This window comes from Mustela nigripes, chromosome 6 (assembly GCF_022355385.1).
Source record: "Mustela nigripes isolate SB6536 chromosome 6, MUSNIG.SB6536, whole genome shotgun sequence".
NCBI classification, from domain to species: domain Eukaryota; kingdom Metazoa; phylum Chordata; class Mammalia; order Carnivora; family Mustelidae; genus Mustela; species Mustela nigripes.
The window spans coordinates 11,554,056-11,575,545 of NC_081562.1; the positions used below are offsets into that span (position 1 = coordinate 11,554,056).

Genomic DNA, 21,490 nt, shown 5'->3' on the forward strand with positions numbered 1-21,490 from the left:
AGTAGGAATAATGGTGTTATAAGTTACCCATCTGATAATATGGTGCTTAGGGGTAAATAGCTAATGTGTAAAGCACTTAGACGTTTGCTGTGTTCTCAGTGGATGCTTACTTTAGCTCCTGTCATTAATAGTTCTGCATTTCTTTGAGTTATAGGATTAGAGGTAGACGGTCCCATGCACTCCTGAATGTCCAGGAGCGGTGGAGGGTGGGGGGCAGTGATCTATAGTTTTTAAATAATTCCCAGATGAGTCTTCTGATGGTCAAACTGGTTTGGGGACCACTGAGCATAATCTGTTTTGAGATTGGTCCAAGCACCAGAGTCCTCTTCATTTCCTGGCAGCTGGGTAGAAATGCAGAATCTCTGGTGCCACCCCCCGCCCCAAACCCAAACCCACCAAATCAGAATCTGCATTTTTAACAAGATAACCCTATGGTGGCCTGTATGCATGTTAAAATGTAGGAAACACTGCTTTTCTTCTACCAACGGGAGTAAGGGGGTGCTAACTACATGTTAGAGAGGTGAATTATCTTGCACTTATTCCCATCGGTGGAAGAGAAACAGTCCAGCTAAGCTGTTGTGTAGATGAGCATGCACTTTACCTCCCCTGCTGCTTGGCCCAGGGGTGAATGCTTTTCTGGGCTGAGTTACCGAATGGAAGAGCAGGATTATAATTGGGGCTCTAGCTCTACCATTTACTAGCTGTTTGGCCTTGGTCCAGTCATTTAACCCCTCTGCATTTCAGCCTCTTCACCTGGTGATGGAAGTAATCCTTAGACCGTGAAATAATGTAATAAAGTATTTAGCACAATACAGTGCCTACATGCGTTCGTGCCTTCCCCCGCCCCTTCAACCTTCCAGTAATTATCTGTCTGGATGTAGTTCTGTCCCCTCAGAAGTGGCCACTAGTTATGACCCAATACCATCCTCTCTGTGTAGGTTCCGTGCCTCTTGCCCATCTCTGAGCCATGTCGAGCATCTCATTGTACTGCAGAAAACTGTACAGATCGTTTTCTTTGCTACTTTTTTCTATGAGGGGCCTTTTACATAATGTAGACTGCTATCCACGAGGGCTGGATGAACTGTAGGAATTGAGTAGTTGAGCTGGCATAGGAGTCAAGGTGTGAAGAGAGCTGAGAGAGGCAGCTTTTTTGTGAATTCTTAGTAGTTGACCATATGTTTAAAACAATCATGTTTGTGCTTTTTTAAAAAAAAAAAGTTATAGAGGGTGTCCGTGTAGCTCAGTTGTTTAAGCGTCCCAACTCTTGATCTCTGCTCAGGTCTTGATCTCCGCTCAAGTCTTGATCTCAGGGTCGTGAGTTCAAGCTGCACACCCAGCATGGAGTGTACTTAAAAAAAAAAAAAAAAAAAGCATAGATAAAAGTCTTTTAACTCAGGTGGTTACATTTGAGGTCTTATTAGATCAGTTCCAAGCAAGAATTAACATGGCGATTATCAGATGATCATTGAATTGACAAGTAATGAGCATTATTTTTTTCTGATCAGGGAATTAATACAGTCAGAGGAAGTTCAGAGACTTGCCCTGGAGACACCAGAAATAGATGGCAGAGAGCTTAAGTCGGAGGATCAGCAGTAGTGGCCAATAGGGCTTGGGAAGCAGGAGCAGGAGATAGGTCCATTTCACTCAGTCATCAACATGTTAGGGGACTGAGGGATGCGGCAGAATCGTGAACTCAAAGCAGGTAATAAAAATTGTTATAGTAGCTGTCCTCTGTAAGGTAGATACACTCCTAGGCGCTTCGTATACGTTATCCTTAATCTTAATGTCCCTGCAATGTATAGGCGCCATCCCTATATTCTACAGGATAGAAAGGTTGGGTAACTTGCCTCAGTCACTGCTAAGAAGCAGGCTACAGAGCTTCTTTGACAGTATGTTGAGTAGCAGTGTGAGTGATGAGACCGTTATAAAAGCTAAGTTGAAATAGCCAATACATACCAGTTAAATAAAGTTTATTTTGTTTATAGTGACCTTTTTGGTGAAGCTGTTAATTTAAATTAAGATTGTGATATTCAACATGTTTCCCGTCTTAGAGGGATTTTTTGAATGTTGCAGAATTATCCTTTTGGGATATATTTCCTTTATGCTCTGAGGCTAATTAAGAGCCATCTATTTAAAAGCCAAAGCTTGTGAAGTCTTCAGTTCATGGAAACACCAGTTTGAATTAAATATCACAACACAGACTAATTTGTTAGTGGTTATCAATTGGCATATTTAACCATAATAAGTATTTGCATAATCACATCTATTATTTCATTCTGATCCAAATGCAGATAATTATCAATGATTGCACAAAGCAAATTTCATATTCTTAGATAGATTTCTAATTAGTTGAAAGAACCCCAAACTTGGCATTGGAGGATCGGGTCCCGTGCCCCTTTTTGTTGTTTACTACCTGTGAGACCTTGTACATGTCACTTTACCTTGAGAAGTCTGACTTGAGTTTCCCTTATCAATCAAACAAAATTAATAGTCTCTATTTAGCAGGATTGTTTTGAATAAGAGGATGTGTTTGATACAAGTTCTGCCTGTCACTGACTATAACCATGAGAAAGCCAGTTAACACCTTCTCCTACTTTGGTTTTCTTATCTGTAAGGTCTGTCTGTGTGAGTGTGGGGCGAGGTGAGGAGAGCGCAGATAAGGGAGCTGGATTACAATAAGATGGTCTCTCTGGGCCCCACAGCACCTGCCTGTGTTTCCAGGGTGGTGAAGTGTTATGTACAATAAGGCATTGGTTCTCATTCTCATTATTGTTCTTTAGCTTGATATCCTCTTAAGGACTAGGTACTGTACACATCACTTTGCGTGCATTATCTCAGTTAATCTTTGGAACAACCCTGTGAGGTGGTTAGTATGATTTAGAAGAGAAAGAATTTGAGGCTCAGAGATAAACTAACATTTCCTGATCATGGACTTTTAAGTGTCAGAGACATAGGTCAGTGTAATATCAACAACTGTACTTTCCTTTCTGTCCCTTAGTATGCATAGAACTATTTGTGACATGTCAAAGCTAGAAATTATTTGTGGACTTATTATGCCAGAAAAATTGCTTCTGAGGCCTATTATATAGTAATGAGGAATTCAACAAAATTTTTTTTTTTTGCTATCTTGTGATGTATCTAGTATCATTGGGAGAATATACAAAGATGTGTAAGATGTAGTTGGAGAGTATATGATCTGTTTGGAAATAGGCACAGACATATACATAATACATTTAGAAGTTAGTCTGTGGCAGAATAAAGTCAGGTGATTCTCAGTAAAACGCTACAGTAAAATGCTGATTTAAGAAGAGAGTATTCAGTATGGGCTGGAGGTTGTTTTGCAAGCTTTTTTTTGACCATGATAAGAGATTCATTTTATGTGACAACCTGGTATACAAATATTTGTATGTATACATTGAAGACAAGTTTCATGAAATAATTCTTACCTTTACTCAATGTACTTGATTTTTTTTTTTAAAGATTTTATTTGAGAGAGAGAAAGAGAGCAGAGAGGGAAAGTGAGAGGTAGAACCAGACTCCCTGCTGAGCAGAGAGTCTGATGCGGGACTCCATCCAAGGACCCTGAGATCATGACCTGAGCCGAAGGTAGACGCTTAATGACTGAGCCACCCAGTCGCCCCAGATTCTTCCTTTTTAAAAATTCTATTATAGTCTAGTCTAGTGATTCTTTAAAATATGGCCAGTGGAACCCTCAAGGTGCCTTTTTTTTTTTTTTTAAAGATTTTATTTGTTTATTTGACAGAGAGAGAGAGAGAGAGAGAAAACCAGAGAGCACAAGCAGGGGGAATGGCAGAGGGAGAGGGAGAAGTAGGCTCCTGGATGAGCAGGGAGCCCGATGCAGAGCTTGGTCCCAGGACCTTGGGATCATGACCTGAGCTGAAGGCAGGCACTTAACCAACTGAGCCACCTGGATGCCCCCTCAAGTCACTTTTTAAAGAGGGACTTAAAGGTCAGAACTATTTTTGTAATTGCACTAAGATGATATTTGCCCTGATGTTGCATAAGCAGTGATGCTTAGAACTACTGACACCCTAGCAAGAATCAGAGCAGTGGAACAGATTGTACTCCTAGTCTTCTTTACCACCACACACTTGGAATTAAAGAAGGAAAAGCCAATTTCACTTAAGAATGTTCTCTATGAAGCAGTAAAAATTATTACTGTTTTTAAATCTCCACCTTGAGTATGAATCTTTTTAGTATTCTATGTGACAAAGTGGGTAATACATGTAAGGCATTTTTGCATACCGAGTATGAGGGTTATCTCAAGGAGAAACATTTTTGTGATTGTTTGAGTTTCCAGCTAAACTAGCCACTTGTGGTTTTCATGGAATACCATTCTTGCTTAAAAATCAAATTGACTGGATATTGTTATTTAGACTTGGGTATCTGGCAGACATTTTATTAAAAATGAAGTAAGCCTGTTCAGAAGAAAATAATGACAATATTTGGTATCAATAATAAATTTTGAGCCTTCAAGGAAAATTCTGATTGAAATTAGATTTCAGAAAACTTCTATTCTGGACAGTGGGCTTGCCAGCTCTAATACTTAGACTTTGCCCATGATAGTGTGGTGATGTTAGTGAATGAATTTTTTTTGGCATTTTGTAATGGAATGTTTCAGCACTTAGGAGATCTTATAACTTAGTGAACCAGTATTTTATAAATGAAAAATGTATAATGTTAAATAATCATAATAAGTAAAAATCCATTCAAAATCTAAGACCAGTGGATTTTGATGTAACAGAGTATGAAGAAGACTATTAAAGTACTCCTACTTTTTTTTTTTTTTTTTTTAAAGTAAGCTCCATGCCCAGTGTGGAGCCCAGCACAGGCCTTGAACCGAGATCAAGACCTGAGCTGAGATCAAGAGTCAGATGCCTAACTGACCGAGCCACCTGCACCTCTGTATTTCTACCTTTTCTAAATACATATCTATGGAAGGCCAGATTTTCTTCTTATAGTTCAGCCAAAATAGCACAATACCACAGATTGGGTACAGAAACAGATAGGACATTCTAGCCATCTTCTTTTAAGTTGGATGTGGAAGATGTTTGCAAAAATGTAAAACATGAAATCATTTTCACTAAAATTTTCTTTTTGTTTTATTGGATGTAGTTATATTTTTAGTGTAATGGTTTACTATTGTTTTAAAATGGATTGGCAAATATTTAAAAAATTACTCAGTTTTAGTTTTTAATAGGCAAATATCAGTACTTACAACCCACATAAACAAAAATTCTTTGGAAGCTTTCACAATTTTTAAGAAAGTAAAATGATCCGAAGACCAAAAAGTTTGAGAGTTGCCCCCCACCCTTTTTAATAACGATCGAGACGTCTTCAGTACATCATGAATGGTCTTGATCCATTGCTTGACAAAGTACTGAGCTAGAATCACAGCAGTTGCTTTGTGTAGGGAGGTAGGACTTCGCTAGATTTTACCTAAGTTGAATTGATGTGGGAGAACACCCTAAGATGTGAAGTAAATTGAGTAGAGCTTTTATCTGGAAATAGCTATTTGCCGTCATCCTGCAAACCCCATTCAAATCTTGTCTTCTGTGAGTTCCCCTTGTGATTTCTTCATGCCTTTCTCACTCTATTATCAACCACGTATACTTGTTCCCTCTGGGCCTCGTATTTATATTTTGTTGTATGATTCATGTTGTATTTATTTACATGCCCCTTTTTCTTACCAGACTAGGAGTTCTTTAAGAGAAGAATTAGTGGGATGACTGGGTGGCTCAGTTGGTTAAGCAGCTGCCTTCGGCTCAGGTCATGATCCCAGCGTTCTGGGATCGAGTCCCACGTCGGGCTCCTTGCTCAGCAGGGAGCCTTCTTCTCCCTCTGCCTCTGCCTGTTATTCTGTCTGCCTGTGCTCTCTCTCCACCCCCCCTCTCTGATAAATAAATAAAATCTTTAAAAAAAAAAAAAAAAAGAGAAGAATTAGTAACCTTTCTGTTTCTACTGTAATGCCAGACCCATGAAAGACATTTAGTAAATGTTTGTTGAAAGAATAAATAAATGGTGAGGAATGACCAGGTGAGGCCAGATACATGGGTGTTTGGAGCTTGATCATGTAAGCATGGGAATGGTATGGGTGGCGTTTTATGAAATTAAGCCTGGCCCTGGTGAGAAAGTTGGGAAGAGGTGGATGGAGGCGGTTGGACCAGCCAAAATACTATTACTGTAATTTAGACTTGAGTCAGGTGACCCTGGGCTAGATTAAGGTGAATGCTTTTGTCGTAGCTAATGAAAGACACATATCCTGAGGAATATTTACAAAAATATAAACACAACAATACCCATGCTACCTAACATTTATTGCATACTTACAATATCCTGAATACTGTATTAAGGGCTCAGTGTGTATTATCTCATTTGATCTTAATAGCATCTTGGAGAGGTACTGTTATTTCCTTTTTTGGTGGTTGTTGTTTCCATTTTTTGATGGTTAAAAATACTTGTTCATTGTTGAAAAATTAGAAAATGCAGATAGGCAGAAGAAAAATAATGTGTATGACTTATAAATCTGAACTCAGCACCAAAACATATAACCACTAAGCATTTTGGGATATATCCTTTCAGACTTTAAAAAAAAACGGTATGTCTATGTGCTATATATATGCTTGCACATAAGGAAACCCTGGATAAAAGACTTTGTGCTGTTTCCTTATCGAAGGATAGGCTGACCTAAATATGTAAATGTTTAGGGATGTTGATGAAATAGGCAGATGTCTCTAAAATGTTAATTTTGTTTATTCATCCATATCTAAAATAATATACGAAACTATATAAGTAGAAACATTTTGTCTTCTGTGGTTCTAACCACAGTCTGCTGCATCAGTATCTGTATTGTTGCTTAGAACCATCTGAAGTCTTCAGACAATTTTCTAGGTCGTATACTGAGATACAGCACTGCCTTATCTATTATAGCGGCAGATGACTTTATTTCAAGCTGTAAGTATCCATTCAGATGACATCAGGAAGGTTGGTTTTCTTTATTTATACCATATTGTATACTGCATTGCTTAAAAAGTTGTTTTTATCGAGAGGAAATTCACCGGAAATTAACCTTCTTAGAGTGAATAGTTTGGTGGTATTGATTATATTCACAGTGTCATGTAGCAACCACCCCGATTTCCAAACATTTTCATCACCCCTAGAAGAACCCTGTACCCAGTAAGAAGTCACCTTCCATTTCCCCTTCTTCTCAGCTCCTGACAGCCCCCAGTCTACTTTCTGCCTCCATGAATTTACCTGTTCTGCACATTTCATATAAATGGAATCATACAATCTGTGACTTCTGTATCTGGCTCCTTTCACTTAGCATCATGTTTTCAAGGTTCATCTGTATTGTAGCACGTACCAGTACTTTGTTTCTTTTTATAGCTGGATCCTCTTCCTTTGTATGAATATACCACAATTTATCTGTTCCTTAGTGGGTGAACATTTGTTTCCATCTTTTAGCTGTTGTGCATAGTGCTGTGATGAACCTGTGTGTACAAGTATTTGAGTATCTGTTTTTGGTTCTTTTGGGAATATACCTAGGAGTGGAATTGCTGGGCCATATGGTAGCTCTATATTTAACATTTTGAGGAACCACCAAACTGTTTTCTACAGCAGCAGCTGCACCATTTTATATTCCTACCAGCAGCGTACAAGGGTTTGTCAATTTATTTTTAATGAGGAACACAATAAGATGGGGAAAGGAAAGAGAAAATATGTGTGGCCTTTGAGTTTATTAGAGCTTTGTATCTCAGATTTTGCCTGATGGACTTATTAAATATTTAGCATCACTTCAGCACTAAGAAGGAAATTTAGCTTAGGGAAATGTATCTAATCTATTTTAAGTGGTAACAGACTAAGAAGTGAAGATCAGAGAAGTGAGAGAAGGGAAATTTAAATAGACTTGAAATTCCTTGAAGGCAGAGGACCTATTCATCTTTGTGTCCTTAGCACTTAATAAAATGTTTGGCATGTCACAGGTGGTGTAGGGGGTCTCCAAGGTGGTCCTAGGTCCAGTGATTCACTAGGATGTACAGAACTCAACATAGAGTTAATAAACATGGCTCATAGTCATGGTCATGGCTGTGAATTATAACAGTGAAAGGCTATAAAGCAGATTCAGCAATGGGAAAGAGTGCATTGGGGTGAAGAAGAAATCAGGCTCAAGCTTCCAAGAGGTCTCTCCCAGTAGAGTTGCACAAGATGTGCTTGTTTTCTTCGGCGGCAAATTGTGACAATGTTGTCTGCCAGGGAAGCTCATTAGAGACATAGTGCTGAGATTTTTCTTTTTGGAAGGGTAAGTGGGAACGGTTGTTCAAAGAGGGACCTCTACTTACTGTACATCCCAAATCCAGACTCTCGGAAGGCAGTGTTCAGTATAAACCATATTATTTGCACAGTTTCGGCACTGTGGACCACTCTTTTTATCAGTTCTGCTGGTACCCTCCCAAAAGGAAATATAGGTGTTCAGACACCAATTGAGGCCAACCTCGCAAGCTGCCCTTTCTAAGGATGGCAGTCAAGGCTTCTATATTCTTTTCCTGTGGGTAGATGTTTTAACTCCTTAAAAAGTGTTGCTGCGTTCTGTAAAGAAAATCAAATGCCAAGGTAGAAAACCAGCAGGGACTTTAGTGTCCGCCAGACCTGGGTTTTGTGTTATTGTAGGCAAATTGCATAGTTTTCTGAGCCTCACTTTCTTACTATAGAAAGATGTATCATAGAGTTTAATGAGAATACCAAGTGATAATGTATAGCAAACACTATAACTACACGTAATGTGTGTCCTGTGTATAGCATGTGGCTGTTGACATTTTGTTTCAGCTCACGAGTATTAAGAAGTAAAGAGCGCTCAAAAGAATAGCAGATGTAATATAATAGCAGGTATAATATAATGTAATAATGTGATAAAATATCATCAATAGAATTAATATATAATGGCAATTACCCCCCGGACTGAGATAAGGCATGCAAAGACAGAGCTGTCCTTCTGTCCCCTGTTCCCTGCACCAGGGGCTGAGATCTAGACTTTGCTGGAGAGGGCATGGCTGTGTCTCTGAGTTCCTGTGATGCCAGACCTGCAGAACTTGTTGGAAATCTGCCTTTTAAAAAATTGCCAGAAATCTACCTTGAAGGGTACAGGTTTTCTCTGCCATCGGAAAGTAGAGCATTCCTATGAAACGCTTTGTAAGCCTACATGGAGTAAAGTGAAGAAATGATTCCCATTAATATAGATGGAAAAAAAACGTGAGCATTTGTGGACCCCCAAAATAACTTCCTTTGGTGTTCTTGACACTTTCGGACACATCTTGCTAGCTGATGCACAGAACAGAGATAAACCTCGGCTGCTCCTGCATGCAGTTCAGAGATGGGTGGCTCGATGCTGTGATGCTGAGCGTGGTTTCTTGGGAAGGAGCGTGGTGGCGCCTCAGCGGCTACTGGCGCTCAGTGCTGCCCTGTCATAGCTCGCTTACAAACGGTCACTGAGCACTTTGCACTCTGTGCCTTTCTTTGTGGAAGTGAAAATCATCTTTGGATTTCTTTCTGTTAGCAAAATCCCAGGTACGAATGTGGGTTTTTCTTTAAAGCGCTGTAAGACAAATTTTCAAAAAGGTGGGGGACACCTGTCCCGAGGAAAGCTGTTCACAAGAAGTTGTCTTACCAGACGTACCCTGCTGTAGCCCGATCCAAGTGGAGGGGGCAGCTCAGGGACGGCGCTGGCAGCCGGGTGCTGCCGCTTGCTGTTGTGTGCTTCAGGAGCCGGCAAGGAGGGAAACCCCGTCTTGTAAGAAACTGCTGAGAGGGCACATTGGGACTTGGAAGCAAAACCCTTTCCCTGTAGAGTATTTCCTGAGCCCTCTGCGGACACAACTTGACATCATGTGTCAAAGGAAGAATACTTAAAAGGCCCAGATCCATTTTCACAGAGCAGGCAAAAAGGGTGAATGTAGAATTGCACAGCCACTAACGGGTCAACAGTATGTGCGTGGAATGCCTGTTTCATTCCAGATGCTTGGAAACCAGGAAGATGGCAAATAGAGATCTAAGGACCCTAAATAAAGTGAGCCACGTGCAGAACACCCCGAATTTGGACCCTTGCCTTATACCGTATACAAAAGTTAACTCAGAATGGATCTAAGACCTAAACAGAAAATCTAAAACTATAAAACCCTAAGAAGAAAACATACGGCGAAATCTTCACGACCTTGGATCTGGCAGTAGACTCTTGGGTGTGACTTCGTATAAACGTACGTATCTGTTTTAAAAAAACAGATAAATTGAACTTCATGAAAATGAAAAACTTTGGCGCATCAAAGGATGCATACCATCAACAGAATGGAAAAGTAGCCACAGATGGGAGAAAATATTTATAAATCCTACATGTAGTAAGGGATTGATATCTATCATATTTAAAGAACTCCTACAACTCAACAACAAAAAAACAGGTTCTAGGTTGTTTCATGGAAGGTGTTTTAGCACAAGTATTTCTGCTGCATAACTAATTGATTGTAAGACAATTTTGTGGTAAAAGGTTAAGAAACAAAAATAACCGGTTGACTATTTTGACAATTGTTGTTTTCAGCACGTGGCCGACAGGTTTTATTTCTCTATTGACACAGTACTCCCATTTGTATATTATATAAATCTTAGCTCTCCTGTGGTCCATGTAGTGGTGCAGAGTTTTGAACCCCTTACTTCCCATAGAACTTTGTAATGTCTGTCAGCAAACATGTGACAGGATGCAAAGAACAATAGTGTAGAAGGCTTTCATATTCTAATACAGAGCCTAGTTATAAACAGACACCCTCATATTTGGAAACTGATACCTCTTTTAATGAAGGAAGTAATTTTAGTGAAAAAAAAAAGAGGAAAAATGAGATGCCAAACAAGGAGACCAATCAGGAGGAAAAAAAACCAGTATAATGCTATGCATGAAAGACATGAAGACAAATGATTAGGTATAATCCACAAAATGAAATAAGCTATTTGAACGCTATTACTATGATTCTATACTATACATTTTAAATGTATTCAAGTATTTTGTATTTTCCAATAGTCTTTCTCATTTTATTATTCATTTTTCGTGTTTCATTATGTTCTTTTTGTTGAATGTCCCTCTTTTGTGGATTTCTCTTTTATGGCAAGATTGCTTCATGGCCACTTAGCTATGCAGTGAAAATGTTCGCAGAAAAAAAAAATGCTTGTGGCAGAGTTGCTTATGGTGAAAATACCAGATGTGAAAGAAACAGCCTGATTAAAAAATTGGCAAAGGACTTGAATAGACATTTCTCCAAAGAGGATACACAAATGCCTAGTAAGCACTTGGAATGATGCTCAGCATCACTAATCATAGGGGCAGTGCTAATCAAGACGACAATGAAATAATAGTTCACACTCATTATAATGGCTATTGTAAAAAAACAAATAAAAACAAGAAAAGAAATGTTGGCGAGGATGTGGAGAAATCAGAATCCTTGTGTATTGCTGGAGGGAATGTAAAATGGTGCAGCTGTGGAGGAAAGGGGTATGCGATTCCTCAAAATGTTAAGCATGGAATTACCAGTAATCCAGCTGTTCTACTTCTAGATGTATACACGCAGAACTGAAGGCAGGGACTCCAGTAGATATTTGCACACCATGTTCCCAGTTGCATTATTCACAGTAGCCAAAAGGTGGAAGGAGACCAATGTACATGAACAAAACGAGGTCTGTCCATACAGTGGAATATTATTCAGCCTTAAAAAGAAGGAAATTCTGACTTAGACTACAGTGTGGATGAACTTTGAAGACATTATGGTAAATAAAATAAGCCAGTGACGAAAGGCTATGATTCCACTTAGGTGAGGTATCTGAAGTAGTCAGATTTATAGAGACAAAGTGGAATGGTGATTGCCAAGGGACAGAGGAAGGAGAGAATGGGGAGATAGTGACTATGGAATTTCAGTTGGAGAGGGTTGTTGGAGATAGATGTCGTGATGGTCACAACAGTGTGAATGTACTAAATGCTGAAGAACTGTACACTAAAAATGGTTGAAATGGTAAATTTTGTATTATTTGTATATAACCACAGTTTTTTAAAAAAGGAAAAAGTGGAAACTGCTGGAGAATATTTAGAGGATGATCTCAAACCTTAGTACCAGGAGGGGTAGATTGAAGTAGAATTTTATTTATTATTAATGTACTTCAAAATATAATTTGGTTTTCATGATTGGATTTTAATTAAAAAAATAAGAACAGAATGGATTTTTTTTTTTTTTAAAGATTTTATTTATTTGACAGAGATCACAAGTGGTCAGAGAGGCAAGCAGAGAGAGAGAGAGGAGGAAGTAGGCTGCCTGCGGAGCAGAGAGCCCGATGTGGGACTCGATCCCAGGAACCTGAGATCATGACCTGAGCTGAAGGCAGAGGCTTAACCCACAGAGCCACCCAGGTGCCCCAAGAACAGAATGGATTTTTAAAGGAAGTTTAAAAACTGGGAGTGTTAGCAGATCAGGAACTTGATCTAGCAGAGTGGCTTGCTTAGCTGTGTGAAGCAAATATATGTCGAGAAAGGCCAAGTCATTTTGGTTTCCTTAGCGTTGATCTCGCTAGTTTCTCTCATCAACTGTTGGAATGGATTCCCAACATGGCTAATGTTTACTCTAGTTTTCGAACACCTTCAGTGATGATGGATGGCCATTTCACACATATTTCTAAAGAACTGACTTTAAGCTAAGAAAAATTGAAGGTTAGTTATTTGGAAATGTGTGACTTTGTAGGAGTGAGTCCTGCAGATTGACCAGATTTCTCTCTCAAGTCATTTGCAACTGATAGGCATGGGGGAGTTCCCTACAACTTCACAGCATGTTAAATACTGTGCCAGATGAGCTGTACCAGAGTTATCGCCTTTAATCACCGCAACTTTCCGAGGTAGAGTTTGTCTATTACACATTTGAGAAAATTGAGGCTCAGAGAGATTACATGATTTGCCCAGAGTCACAGAGTTAGAAAGTGATATAGCCAGTGTTTGAATCTTCATCTCTCTCACTTGCAAAGCCCCTGCTTTCTGTATCGTATCATGAAAGGAGCTATTTGTATCTGCAGTTAGCAGAGTTGGAGGCATGAATTGCTTCCATGATGTGGGAGACAAGAGTTCTCAGCTCTAGGTTCTCTTTTCTGTCTGTTTAATCGAAGTACTTAGGACAGAGCACTTCTCTTTGAGCCTCAGTTTCCTCACCTATAAAGAAAAGGGATTTGATTGGTTATCTTTTTGAAATCTGTCACTGTTAATTTTAAAGAAGAAATTTTAGTGTATTCCAAAGGTGGGCTTTGAGGACCCAGTCAATCACTGTCAGATTTTGACATGAAAGCTATTACTTATACTGGGGCTTTTTTTTTTTTTTTTTTTAATTTTTAAATAAAGGGTGTTTGGGGTGGGAGGTGGTGAGTGTTGCAAAGTACTTTCATCAGTTGTATTGATCAGGATGTAGAATAAATTATGTTTTATTTTATTGGTGCATGAAGGCTCAGTTTACCAGTTACCAGTAGGACTTCTGTTGAGATTATGTTGTTAGATGCTACCAGATTCATATCCCTTAGAAGTCTTCATCTTGTCTCTGGGTACCTTGAACTCTGTATGGCTTGGAAGCAGAATGATACCCTCTGGTTGCTTAGCAATCTCTCTTCCGGAGCCAAAGGTTCCTGTTGTTGGGATTGGGTTTTGCAGGCAGTAGCATATGGAATTTCGGTCCATCTTTAGTTCCTGTGGTGTTCCGTTCCATGTCCATGCTTGAAAAACAGTAACTTTGGCTGCACTACAAGGTAGTGAAATATCTTGGGAAACTTGATTCACTTCTTTTTCCAGCCAGTGTGGTTTAAATCAATCTTTCCTTCCATCATTAAATGTGTTTAGGGTAATGTGAAGTTCATTTTCAACTGGGAGTAAGTTGGTGAAAAATCGGGGCTTGTTACCCTTGCCCAAGTTTTGTTTGTAGCAGACAGCTTCATTTCTGTTTCTTTCCTTTGCTTCTTTCTTACTCACCTCTCTCCAAATTGCCTGGTGGCAAGAATTTATTTTGTTCCATTCTCAGTATTTTCCTTTCCCTTTGATTTTGTGAAATGGGTTTGATTTTGTTAGACACAAAAAGAAGACAATGGGGGTGGGTTTTTATTTTAATTTTTTTATGGCTTAGTGTAACTTCATTGTACATTCCTGGTGTTCTCCATCTGCTCCTAGACAGCTCTGTCAGTGATAGAAGCCAATAAGAAACATTCTGGTAACAAAGCTCTGGACAGTGGACTCCCCATCTGTTCAGCAGGTGAAACCAGGGGAGATTGGCAGAGGGTATCTTCCTTAGGCTCCTGTTAATGTTTTTTATGGGTCATCCCATTGCTCAGGAGTCCTGGCTAGAGCATTTTATCACGACTGTATTTCCATGGGAATGAATGTAGGGTGTTCTTGATTTTCCGCATTGGTAATTTCTCCTGACACTCCTCCTTTAGCCGCATTTTAAAAATGCTCAAGGAAGCAGTCAGTGCCTTTTGTGTTACCTCTCAGGTGCAGTATTGGGTACTTTTTGCAATGGGCAGATATTTGGCTAATCATTCAGAAATGGTATTGACTTTCAGAATCATTTAGGAAAACGGTTTTAGAAACCCTGCTGTCTTGTAAGCATTCATCAGTCACTGCGCTGAGCTGTGGTCCTCCAGTGAGTGCCCAACCCCGTTCGCACACATACTGTTTGTTGCACAGAGCTCCTGGAGGCCTCCGGAGCTTTGTTGTTGCCATTGTTTTAACTAGATGTTAGTTTCGGTACTGGTTACATTATCTTGTACTGACTGTAAGTTTGAGCTCCTCAAGGGCGAGTATACCAGCGCTGTGTTTGTCATAGGCGATTGTCATTTTTATTGTTAGGGGAAGAATTCATTTGCTTAAATGGATTTTTCAAACATAGGTGCACGTGGGGGCCTCTCAGCTGCCCGTGGAAGAATCCGAGTCAGGTACTCATTTTCTTCCCTCTGCTTCTGCTGTTTGACCATGATGTCGGGAACCTTCTGTTACTCTTTCATAGGTCCACTAACCAGAAGCTTCTCAACAGTTTTAACTGCTGACCTCTGTAGTCACTAAGAATTCTTGGGATTGGCGTTTTATTTCTTATATGTTCTTTTTATTCCTGAGCAGCCTCTGTGCCTAGGCAGAGTCAGTTTTGAACTCGTTCAGTCTTGCTAGGCCCAGAATTTTGCTTATTGGAGGTGTAGGCAGAGCTGCGCAGGCCTTTTCTCTTGGAGTTTAACATGTCTGTTTTCCATCCCATCTGTTCCATTAGCTCGCCTTGTAATTCCATCTCTGCTTTAAATATCAGTTATAACTTCTGCACTGATCGAAAACTCAGATCTGCACATCTTAGATGGTCAGCCCCGTCTTGGGACCAGAGGAGAGTTCTCTGGGTGTTGTCACATAGCAGCAGAAGTCCTGGGTGCAGAGTTGAGAGCGGAGTGTGAGGGCCGCGCAGCCACTGTCCTTAGCTCTTTGGCTTTGAGTAAATCACTTAATCTTTTTGAGATTCCATTTTGTTATCTGTAAAATGAGGGTTATAAAAACCTATTTTCTGCATTGTGAGGCCTAAGTAAGATTAAATGAAGGTATTTTTGTAAGTTAAAAAACGTTACAGAATACTGGTAATAGTGACTTTCTGGGTTCTTTATTAATATGCCAAATAATATGTGAATTTTACATTTTGTAAAACTGAAACAATTCAGATAAAGCCTGACCTCTTGGCCTTCCACAGATCTTCTTCTCCCTAGAGGTAACCCCTATGTATTTATTACTCTGTGCATTTATTTACTTTTTTTAATATGCATATAGAAATCTCTTTTTGTGTTATGATTTAAAGAAATATGCTGTTCTGCTATCATTTAATATGACATGAGATTGTAGAGATTTTACCTTTTTAAAAACTTGTTGAGGGCACCTGGGTGGCTCAGTGGGTTAAAGCCTCTGCCTTCAGCTCAGGTCATGATCCCGGGGTCCTCGGATGGAGTCGAGCATGGGGCTCTCTGCTCAGCGGGGAGCCTGCTTCTCAGTCTCTCTCTGCCTGCCTCTCTGCCTACTTGTGATCTCTGTCTGTCAAATAAATAAATAAAATCTTTAAAAAAAAATAAAAACTTGTTGAGATGAAATAGTAGCACGGTTTCTCATTATTAAGGGGGACTAAGGTTCTTTTCCAGTTTTTCACTATTGCAAACAGCACTGCATTGAAAGTCTTTGCACATGCTTCTTGGAGCACATGTGCAAAATGGTTATCTAGAATGGCTACAGAGAGCGAAGATGTGAAATTACAAGATGTGTGCACTTAGCATCTTAATGATTACTGTCAAATTGCTTTCCAAAGCAGTGGTCGCAATATACTTATATTCGGACTATTAGATGGGAAGGTGCCTATTTACTCTTCTTGCTAAATTGTGACATTTTCCTTTTCATTTTTGCTAGTCTTAAGAGTGAAAAATGATCTCTCAAATCCAAAAGAATGTTCATAGACAGTGTGGTTTGTGAGTGCAAAGAAAAAGCATAACCGGAAACAATTTAAAAATCCATTAAGAGAAAAATAAGAGGTGAATAAATTGTGACGTGGCCATAAAATAGAATACTAAACAGAGGTCCGAGCTAGTGACATGCATAAGGGGGGCTGAATCTCAGTCTGGAGCAAGAAAAGGAAATTGCTAAAGAATATGGACGATAAGACCCATTTCTATAAATTGAAAAAAATGCAAAGTTAATGCATTTTGAAAGGACATATTTATACATGCTAAAAAGGAAAGCAGGTGATGCCCCTTTGTCATTAAGGGTAGGCTACTTTCAGAGGCGGGGAGTTTCTGAGGGCCGGTGAGTTCCAGATAACCTTACCTGAGGTTGGGGGGTGGCCTTGACTTTGCCAAGGCCCATGAAGGAAGGAGTCCATTTCCTCTGATATCTATCTGTGCTTCCTGCTACATCTGTCTTTGCTGTTAATGTTTCTGAGAACATTATATATATATATTTTTTCCTTATAAGAAGTTCTTTGTGTTGTTGAACTCAAGAATATAGTTTATATGTGGGGTATTCTCTGGGAGTGATGAATGTTAATTTTGTTCTTGGGTGTTTTCCATTACTTTCTTAATCATATAATTTCTTTCTCAGACGATTTTGAAATAGTTACTGTAAAAAATTAATGTGGAACAGTTACTGTAGTAGAAAACTTGATAAAATGGAAGAAGTAGGAGCTTGGAGTCCAACAGACCTGGGTTGAAATGTTTTTCTCCACTCAATACCTATGCTTTATTATCTTCTCTGCTGCTTTCTGCTCCTCCTCCCCTCCATCCTGAAACTAGACCTGATTTAGTTGCTTAGTATCTAGTAGTTATCACCATCCTTATCATCATCATTGTTGTTAAAATCTGTAGGGAATGGTGTCAGAGTAAATCACGGAATCCAGAACAGACAAGGCACTCATAGTTTTCAGAAGGAACTCTGTTCTTTTTTTGTGGTCTAAGCTGTATATGTCTCCCCTGTAAAAATTAGTGTGAAAGCAGCTGATCATGGCCCATGATGATTATCACGGTTAATAAATAACAGGTTGATTGACATAGAATTCACAGACCATAAATCTCACCCCCCCCACTTTTTTAAAAATTTTTAAAGATTTTATTTATTTATTTGAGAGAGAACACAAGCAGGGGGAGGGACAGAGGGAGAAGCAGTCTGCCCACTAAATTGGGAGTCCAACACAGGGCTCAATCCCAGGACCCTGGGATTATGACCTGAGCCGAAGGCAGATGTTTAACTGACTGAGCCCCCTGTGTGGCACAAATCTCATGTTTTTAAAGTGATATTAGTAGTTTTTAGTATAATCATAAAGCTGCACATCTGTCATCACTAATTCCGGAGCATTGTCATCACCAAAACCAAACCCAGTACCTGTTATCACTTATTCCCCATTTTGCCCATTAATTCCCTAAAGCTGCTAATCTCTTCTTTCTCTGTAGATTTTTCCATTCTGAATATTTGCTGTTTTTTTTTTTTTTAACTTAGCATGGTGTTTTCAGTATTATGTTGTATCAGTACTTTGTTCCTTTGTGTTACCCAGTAACATTCAGTTGTAGTTATATCATACTTTATTTATCCATTGATCAACTGGTGAGCATTTGGATTGTTTCTACTTTTTGGTGATGTTGAAATAAAGCTGCTATGCACATTCCAGTACAAGGTTTTGTGTGGATCTGTGTTTTTAGTTTTCTTCCTCATAGCAAGTGTGGAATTGCTACATCAGATGGTTACTCTGTTGTAACATTTTGAGGGGCGGCTGCTAGGTTTCCACACTGTTTCTGGAGTGCCTTTACCACTTTATATTCCTACCGGCAGTGTATGAAATTCCAGTTTCTCCACATCTTCCCTAAAGTGTGTCTCTTTTTTCTAACAGGCGTGAAGTATTTTCTTCCTGCAATTTCAATTTGCATTTTCCTAATGACTAATGAGGTCGAGCATCTTTTCATGTACTTACTGGCCACTTGTATGTCTTCTTTGGAGAACTTCCTGCGCTAATCCTTTCCTCATTTCAAAATTAGGTGGTTGTTTTAAAGAGCTCTCTATGTCTAGGGTGCCTGGGTGGCTCAGTGGGTTAAGCTTTTGCCTTCGGCTCAGGTTGTGATTTCAGGGTCCTGGGATCGAGCCTACTTTCCCCCCTTCCTCTGCCCACTTCTCTGCCTACTTGTGATCTCTCTGTCAAATAAATAAATTAAAATCTTAAAAAAGAAAAAAAGAGTTCTTTTTTTTTTTTAAGATTTTTATTTATTTATTTGATAGAGAGAGATCACAAGTAAGCAGAGAGGCAGGCAGAGAGAGAGGGGGAAGCAGGTTCCCTGCTGAGCAGAGAGCCCGATGTGGGGCTCGATCCCAGGACCCTGAGATCATGACCTGAGCTGAAGGCAGAGGCTTAAACCACTGAGCCACCCAGGCGCCCCGAAAAAAGAGTTCTTTATATCTATTTTGAATACAGATGACTCGCAGTATTTTCTCCCATTCTGGGAGTTGTCTTTTCATTTATTGATGGAGTCCCCCCTCACTCTACTGAAATATATTTGACCCGTAACATTGTATAAGTTCAAAGTGTATAAAGTTTTGATTTGGTGCCTTTATATATTGGGAAGTGATTACCAACACAGGGTTAGTTAACACCTGCCTCATGTCACATTATTACCATATATTTGTTATGGTGAGAACCTTTAAGATCTACATTCTTAGGACCTTTCAGGTATATAAAACAGTATTATTAACTATAATCACTATGCCAGACATTAGATACCCAGAATTGATAGTATCCTTCGAGTTCCAGAAGTTTTAAATTTTTTTAAATTAACATATAATGTATTATTTGCCCCAGGGGTACAGGTCTGTGAATCCTCAGGCTTACACATTTCACAGCACTCACCATAGCACATACCCTCCCCAGCGTCCATAATAGAGCCACCCTGTCCCTCCCCCCCCCCCCCCCCCCCCCCCCCCCCACTAACTCAAAAAGGTCAGAAGTTTTTAATTTTATTAAAGTCTGATTTATCTGTTGTTTACTTTGTCACTTGGATTTTTGGTCTCATACTGAAGAAGCTATTGCCTAACCAAAAGTCATGAAGATTTGCTTCTCTGTTTTCTTCTAAGAGTTTTGTGGTTTTAGATCTGTGATCCGTTTTGAGTTAATTTTCTATATGGTGTAAGATAGCATTCCAACTTCATTTTTTAGTCTGTTGATATCCATTTGTCCCAACAACATTTGTTGAAAAAGATTGTTCTTTTCCCCATTGATTTACTTGGCACCCTTTCCAAACTCATAATTTTATCATAATTTTAGGGGTTTATTTCTGGACTCTCAGTTGTAGCCCATTGGTCTCTATGGCTAGCCATAAGCCAGTATTACACTATCTTGATTACTTTAGCTTTGTAGGAAACTTTGAAATCAGGAAGCATGAGTTCAGCTTTACTCTTCTTTCTCGGGATTGTTTGGCACCTGTGATTTTTTTAAGGCTGTTATCTTTGGTGTGTTCTCTCTTGGGAGACTTAATTTATAAATGTCCAAAATAGCGACTTAGGAATCAAAAAGAAGAAGTTGGATTTTGTGTGATTGAATCAGTGATTAATGCCAAAATAACTTCAGCTTATTGACCTCCAGTTACTTCTTTATCCATCGTTTTGGGTGCCCACCGTGTGTTAGACACTGTGCTATTTTGCAGGGAAACTGGGATGAATACACACGGCGTCTCTGTAGCAAGCTTATGTTGGCTCCTGGTTTCGTATTTTTGAATGCAGTGTGGACGTTTGATAGATCAAAGGATATAATCAAAGCAGATCTATCATTGGTTGCAGCTCTTGCCATAATTGAAAGTCCTATCAGTGCAAATTCTTACCTTGTAATTCTACTAGTCGGAATGAAAGTATAAATGGATGGCAGAAGAGAATGAGTATTTTCCAGGTAGCTGTGTTGCGCACGTTGAAAAAATTACAAAGGCACCGTATGTTCTCATTTACACTTGGGTGTGCACATAAATCTCCCATTTAAAAGTTCACTTGAAGGCAAGGGCCTTGTGATATTTATCTTTCTTACTGATGACTGACATCTAACAGTACTTTAAAAATATTAGCTGTTCAGGGAGCCTGGGTCCAACTCTTGATTTTGGCTCAGGTCATGATCTCAGGGTTGGGAGGTCAAGCCTTGCATCGGGCTCCACGTTGGGCATGGAGCCTGCTTACGGTTCTCTCTGTCCTTTTGCCCCTCTTACCCCCTTTCTTTCTAAAAAAAAATTTAGGTGCTCACTATTTGTTGACTGAATAATTGCATGGGTCAAGCCATGAATGAGTGCTCCTATCTTATGACCTTATACTAAATTAGGGTTTGCATAGCTTTTATTGGCTATCATTCTTGCCCTCAAGGCTCTTGATTTAGGGGTAAATGTGAAGATGAGACGCTCAATATGATACAGCTTTACAAAAATAAGATTTATTGCGTCATAAATAATATGAAAAGGAAATTGTACAGATAGCCTAAATACATTTTAATATATACATGTTAGGAGTCCCTTGGATCTACAAGGTGATACAGGATGGTAGAGTAAGTCCTAAGCGGAGATGGGATTTCACGTAGGGCTCAAAGAAGTGAAGGAACACATATTGAGAGAGGGGAGTGGCAAAAACTTCCAGGCCAAGAGGTAGTTCTCAGAATGGGTGGCACTGTTCAGCCAGGAGACTTCTGGGAAAATATGGATATTTTTGGTTGTCCTAGTATTCAGGATTGCTATTGGCTTTTAGTGGTTAAAGGCCAGGGAGGCTAAAGTCCCATAGTGTGGAGTTGGGAGTTGATTTGCTCCAAATCACAGTGACTTCCTATTTGCAATATTCTTAAAGGAAACAGATTTAGCTGTATAAGGAGGAAAATAGTGTTTATGAGTTGTGTTTTGAAGCAAATACTAT

At 39.4% G+C, this 21,490-nt stretch overlaps 1 protein-coding gene across 19 annotated transcripts in view; it reads left to right on the forward strand.

Moving 5' to 3' along the window:
* RBFOX2 (RNA binding fox-1 homolog 2) overlaps positions 1-21,490 on the forward strand; it is a 272,051-nt gene that overhangs the window by 66,474 nt on the left and 184,087 nt on the right. The window lies entirely within an intron of this gene.